General features: G+C 44.1%; 1 protein-coding gene across 7 annotated transcripts in view; it reads right to left on the reverse strand.

Annotated features, from left to right (window-relative positions):
• Positions 1 to 4,031, reverse strand: part of CLOCK (clock circadian regulator) — an 89,026-nt gene extending 84,995 nt beyond the window's left edge. For 4 of the 7 annotated variants that reach the window (XM_075859823.1, XM_075859844.1, XM_075859837.1 and 1 more), the window contains exon 1: positions 3,869 to 4,031. The gene's annotated coding sequence lies outside the window, so the exon portion shown is untranslated. Of the gene's footprint in view, positions 1 to 3,609; positions 3,690 to 3,868 lie in introns of those variants that run through there. The other 3 variants (XM_075859830.1, XM_075859818.1, XM_075859851.1) reach the window with 2 other exon arrangements.
• Between the last annotated feature and the right edge of the window lie 1,969 nt (positions 4,032 to 6,000).

A 6,000-nucleotide genomic window follows, 5' to 3' on the forward strand; every position in this document is an offset into this window, starting at 1 on the left:
TGCAAAACGGCCATCAAAAATGGACCAAGACGGCTGTTCTTAACGACCGACACCCGAAACCTATCGTGTGAATAGAAAAAAGCAAAGCAAAAGCAGCACCGTTCTTCCAGTATAGGGTGCACAAGTCCCTGTTCAGACACACGACCAGTGTCCCAAATCCACAGCAAAATCCAATACACAGATCAGCACTCCAGGTTTAAGTGAAAAAAGGATCTTTTTATTTACCACATGCAACGTTTCAGCCCTGCTCAATGGGGCCTTTCTCAAGCTTGAGAAAGGCCCCATTGAGGAGGGCTGAAACGTTGCATGTGGTAAATACAAAGATCCTTTTTTCACTTAAACCTGGAGTGCTGACCTGTGTATTGGATTTTATCGTGTGAATAGAAACAACAGCAATCCTAGCATGGAGTGGGATGGGTAGGAGATGCGGGGCGGGATTGGGTAGATGTATAGGCACCAAAAACTAGCTACTCCCTGAAGTTAGGGCTAGTGTATTGCGTCTTTGCAGGTTCACAAGGCTTCTTCGAAGATCTGATCTCACGTGAGTGGACAGCAGCTGCCTCTTGGGCTCTCCCTCTCGGCGCCGGACTGAATCTGAAACACATGACAATACTATGTGTGTGTCAGACTTCAGTGTAGCGCTGAGGCCGGAGCAGAGAAGGAGTGCCCTAACATGCTAGGATCATGTCAGACGTTTTGTGAAATGACAAGTACACAATGTGTATCTAATCTATCATGTGTCCAATCTTTCACAAACTATGCACCATTCTGATAAAATTGGCACATTTTCAGACCCTAGACTACCTTTTTGGTGGACCATTGTGGTAAAAATTGATGTCAACTGATGGTTTTGTAGTAAAAAAAATGGTGAAAAAGCAAATCTTAGGGTGTGTTCATCTCCTACCCACCCCACGCCAGGATTTTGTTGTTTATTTTCCGACGTCGGGTGCTGCCGGAAGGTGGATTTGGCAGCACCCGGCATTCATCCGGCTAACAGTGAATTAAGATAGGATAGAACACCGGACCTCCCTGGGAGTCGAACCCAAAAACTCTGCAGGTAAAGTTTTGGGATCCGGCTCCTGCACAGGTCCAGCTCCACACGACGCCACAACTTATGTCCCATGTGCCAGGACAGATACCATAGAAAGCTATGGGTTCCATTCTAGCATCAGTTTCCCTCCGTTTTTTCTACGAATTTTGTCTAATTTTGAGTATCTCAGTGAATTAAAAAAAAGCTGCATTTTATGGACAATATAATAAGCATTAGGGTTCAGACTCAGCGTATTTTAAAAACGTAACCATGTTAGATACAGCAGACTAACACAGGGGGATAATGACATCACAAGTGCTATCTGTGGTTTTAAAGGAGGACCTGTCAGCTCTCCAGTTTATGCTTATAAATAATTAGATTCCTTATGAAATAACAATTCTTTTCTTTTCTTAGAACTCTACTTTGCACTGTTCCTGTTATTCTTCCTAGAAATCTATGAATAAATTAATAATTAGGTGTTACTAGTTAGGGGTGTGTCCCTATACAGACTGACACTGTCCAATCAGTACACAGTCTCAGACTTCCTAGGGGCACACCCCTTTTACAAGGGGAATGGTAACACCCAGATGTCAATTTATTTCTACATTTCTAGGAAAAATAAGAGAGGAATGGAACAATGTAGTGTTCTAAGAAATCACGTCGGCAGCACGTCTCTCGCAGGGGGATGTGCTGCCGACAACGATAAGATTTTTAGTACTATATGATCAGCAGATGATCGAGCGTTTCATCTTCTGATAGCCGCTCGGTTTATACAGGGCAATTATCGGCAACAAGCGTTCTATGAACGAGCGTTTGCCCGATAATTGGCCCATGCAAAAGGGCTTTTAGTTCCATGCAGCCTCCACATTGGCTTATCTAAAGGACTAATTTATAAAATAGTACCAGCAAGATAAAGATGTAAAAGCTAATCATAAAAGAGAAGTCGTACTGCAAACCACCTGTTGCACCAAAAAAATAATCATCTTTTTTACAATTTAAAGGCTGGTCAAAACGGAAATTAAAAACGTGACTTTTTTATATGCATCCACACTACACACGGCTGCAACCTCTACACCGCTCACTTAGATTGTAGTCTAATTGTATTAGAACAGCTTATTATATGCCCTATTCCCCACTCGGGACCCCGGAGATTATTCAAGAGCCATCATGGGCTTTTGCTGCAAAGGACTAGAAGGCCCTATTCACACAGAGTTTTTCCCCCGTCTTTTGCCGTGGAAACCGCGGCAGAAGGCGGACGGAATCTACTCCCATTGATTTCAATGGGAGGCGGAGGCGTTTTTTTTCCCGCGAGCGGAAAAAACACTTGCGGGAAAAATAAGCGACTTGCCCTTTCTTTGGGCGTTTCCGTCTCTGACCTCCCATGGACATCAACGGGAGGCAGAAAAAGCTTTTAACGTGGCGCTCAATGGCTGTGGCCGAAAAACCCGGCAAACGGCAGCACAGGCAGGTCAGAATCTGCCTCTAAGTTCTAGACAGAGTTTTGAGGCAGGTTTTTCTGCCTGCGAAAAAAAACCAGTGTGAACAGGGCCTAAGACCAGGGTCACAGACGCGATTTTGATGCAGTTTCTGGCTGTTTTTTTTTTTAGCCAAAGCCAGAAGTGGATCCAAAAAGAAGTAAAGGTATAAAGAAAAGACTACTGGATCTCCTTTCTTTTGTGTCCTCTCCAGTTTTGGGCTCACCACACTGGATTAAAAACTGTGTGTGAGATTCTGGCCTAAAGCCTAATGATTTTAATAAGTATCTGGCGTTCCCTGAATTTCTGCAGGTAAAAGGGGGGTTAAAATGATCCTACAGTATAATGCTCAAAAGGTTGGTATGAGGACAGGTGAAAAGTTTCTAATATTTAATGCCACAGGTGCGAATACAGCATCCCAACATTATAGATCATCCAGAGAGGGTTCTCCTAAGTGCCTATTCTATTACAAAAACGATCAATGGATGAAACATTTGGCAGTATGCATCAGCACTTGTCACACAGCGCACCCTGCAGGATGACATCTATATTACAATGTTTCAGCCTCTATATAGGACCCTTTAAGACTGGTTCCCACGGATAAAAGGTGATCCTCAGAGGTTTCCGGCAGTGGTATTCCCCCGTCATCAGGGTGAGAAGAAATGGTCCAAAATAGGCAACGCTTTATGTCACCCTGTGGGTTAACTTACGAACAATCTATATGTTCCACTTACATCTCTAGCGCTAATTGACCAGACTATACAGCGGTTCCTAGTAGTGACATCCACATCCTATAGAAGTCCATTCTGTCCACATGACAGCCCCATCAAGGTCATGTAGAAGTATATCAGACCCACAGAGGGAGTTATACGATGACCTTAATATATTATAATAGATTACACATAAAATATAAGACTACAGCCTGTCACCCAGCAAGCACATCACAAAACAGGAAAACTTTTGCAAACCATCTGTTGCTCCAATACACACACACACACACACACACACACACACACACACACACACACACACACACACACACACACACACACACACGAGGTTGAATACAATAAAGAGAACATATTATACCAGCCCTGGGCCTACCTTATGGATAAACTCTTACACCCCCGTGTCCCTGCATACATTCATGGCTTCATTACATGGTGGGCAGGTCAGCAGAGCTCAGTGGTGAGCTGGTGAGGTTGCCATGGCCAATAGAGGGCGCTGTCGTGGAGCAGCTGTAAAGTTGTCTTCTATGTCAGGGGTGTGTTATATCCAGCAGCACAAGTGTTATACAAGGATAGCACTCCTCCCGCACAACGTGCACACAGTCGTACTACATTCAGCAATGTCGGGAGCTCACCAGACTATACAGCAGTCCATAGCTGTCCCCGCGACTCAGGGCCTCCTGCCCGCTCTTATGTGTGGACGCGACGACTGCTGCTGTCTGCGCACTACGAGCGCCTAGTTCTTCACAACACCACCATCACTAATGCAACAGCTCTGCGCAGGCGCAGCCCAGCCCAGGAAGCGGCTACAGGGAGATCCTAGGACACAACAGGGAATACGTCCTACTGCGCAGACGCAAAGGAATCTCTTCTCACAGTGCTGGGTAAATCCAAATGCGAGGATGTTTTGTAAAGCTGTCACTTCTGGCTTGTCTCATCATCTAGAAGTAGGTGGTCACGTAGTCAAAAGGACGACCAGACTACGGATAGTACCAGAGCTAGAGATGAATAAATCGGATGTGCCTTGTTTGCTGGTCTATAAAATGCAATGGTAGAATTGATGCACCCAATATTCTAATAAATTCACCAAAAGCAGATATGCTCTGGACAGGGACTCCATTGTTGAAAGCTCAACATCACTGTCCATATATGGACAGTGATGTCAAGGCTTCCCCGGGCTCAGCGCACAAAGTAGCTCCATGTCCGGGGAGTCCTCAGCCAGGATCATTTTTTACAAGGCAATATTGATTCCTTAAAAAATGGCCGTTAAAAACGGACCCATTAGTTTCTATGGTCCCTGCCTGGCCGTGAAAACGGCCAAAAATAGGACCTGTCCTATTTTTTGACGGCAGTATTCACATGCCGTCAAAAAATGTAGTATTCACATGCCGTTTTTCACTGGTGTGTGAATGTAAGGCGTGCTTGGGAAAGCCCTTGCCCTACTGCTCCACGGGAGGTTTCTGTCCTCCCTGAGCTCGCCTTAGGACACCTGCGTTACGGTTTGACAGGTGTACCGCTCCAGTTTGTGGTCTGTTTTTAAAGGGGTTTTCCCATCATAGACATTTATGACATATCCACAGGATGTATCATAAATGTCATAGATGTGGGTCCCACGTCTATATTATAAATGTCAGATAGATGAGGGTTCCACCCCTGGACCTGCACCCATCTCTAGAACGGGGTCCCCTAAACCCCTTTCTAGCTTTTTGTGGCCACGCTACCTCCCGGGCCACTTACTGATTACATGGTCGGGAGTTACGGAAACAGCGTAACTCGCTGAGTTATGCTGTTTCCGTAACTCCCATAGAACTGAATAGTGGTTTCGGAAACGGTGTAGCTCGCATGCCACGTTGCTTTCATTACTGCCATTCGCTACGTTTTTTCCATAACTCCCGACCATGTAATCAGGAAGTGGCCAGGAGTCAGCGTGAGCACAAAAAGCTAGAATGAGGATTAGGGGACCCCATTCTAGAGATAGGTGGGGGTCCAGGGGTGGAACCCTCATCTATCTGACATTTATAATATATCCTGGGGATATGTCATAAAAGTCCCTCATGGGAAAACCCCTTTAAGGAATAGGCATGAAGCGGTCGCCCATGTCAGAGATGTGCTCCAAGAATTTCATGGATTTGGTTTCTAGAACTGATGAATCACACGTCAACATCTGCCAGTCTGGGGAATGATTGTAGGAATCCCAGGAAATTTCTTGCCCAAATCAATTAGCTGTACAGTTTTATCGAGAATGAATAACATTCTGGGTTCGTCATCTGCATTGGGCTGGACACTTTACTTCTAGATAAGGGAAATATCCAGTGCGCAATGACATCAATTAAGTTGCTTATTTTCTATTTTAACCCCTTCCCGCTGCAGCCAATTGTGACCATGACAGCTTTTTTCAAATCAGATTTGTCACTTTATTTGGTAATAACTTGGGAATGCTTTTACCTATCCAAGCGATTCTGAGATTGTTTTCTCGTGACACATTGTTCTTTAAGTTAGTGGTAAAATTTGGTCGATGCATTCAGAATTTAATTGTGAAAAACACCAAAATGTAGCGAAAAATGCAAAAATTTGTGTTTTTCTAAATTTAAATGTATCTGCTTGTAAAACAGATAGTAATACCACACAAAATAGACGCTAATTAACATTTCCCATATGTCTACTTTATATTGGCATAATTTTTTGAACATTCTTTTATTTTTCTAGGAGATTACAAGGCTTAGAATTTTAGCAGAAATGTCTCACATTTCCAAGAAAATTTCAAAAG

This window comes from Rhinoderma darwinii, chromosome 1, assembly GCF_050947455.1.
Source record: "Rhinoderma darwinii isolate aRhiDar2 chromosome 1, aRhiDar2.hap1, whole genome shotgun sequence".
NCBI classification, from domain to species: domain Eukaryota; kingdom Metazoa; phylum Chordata; class Amphibia; order Anura; family Rhinodermatidae; genus Rhinoderma; species Rhinoderma darwinii.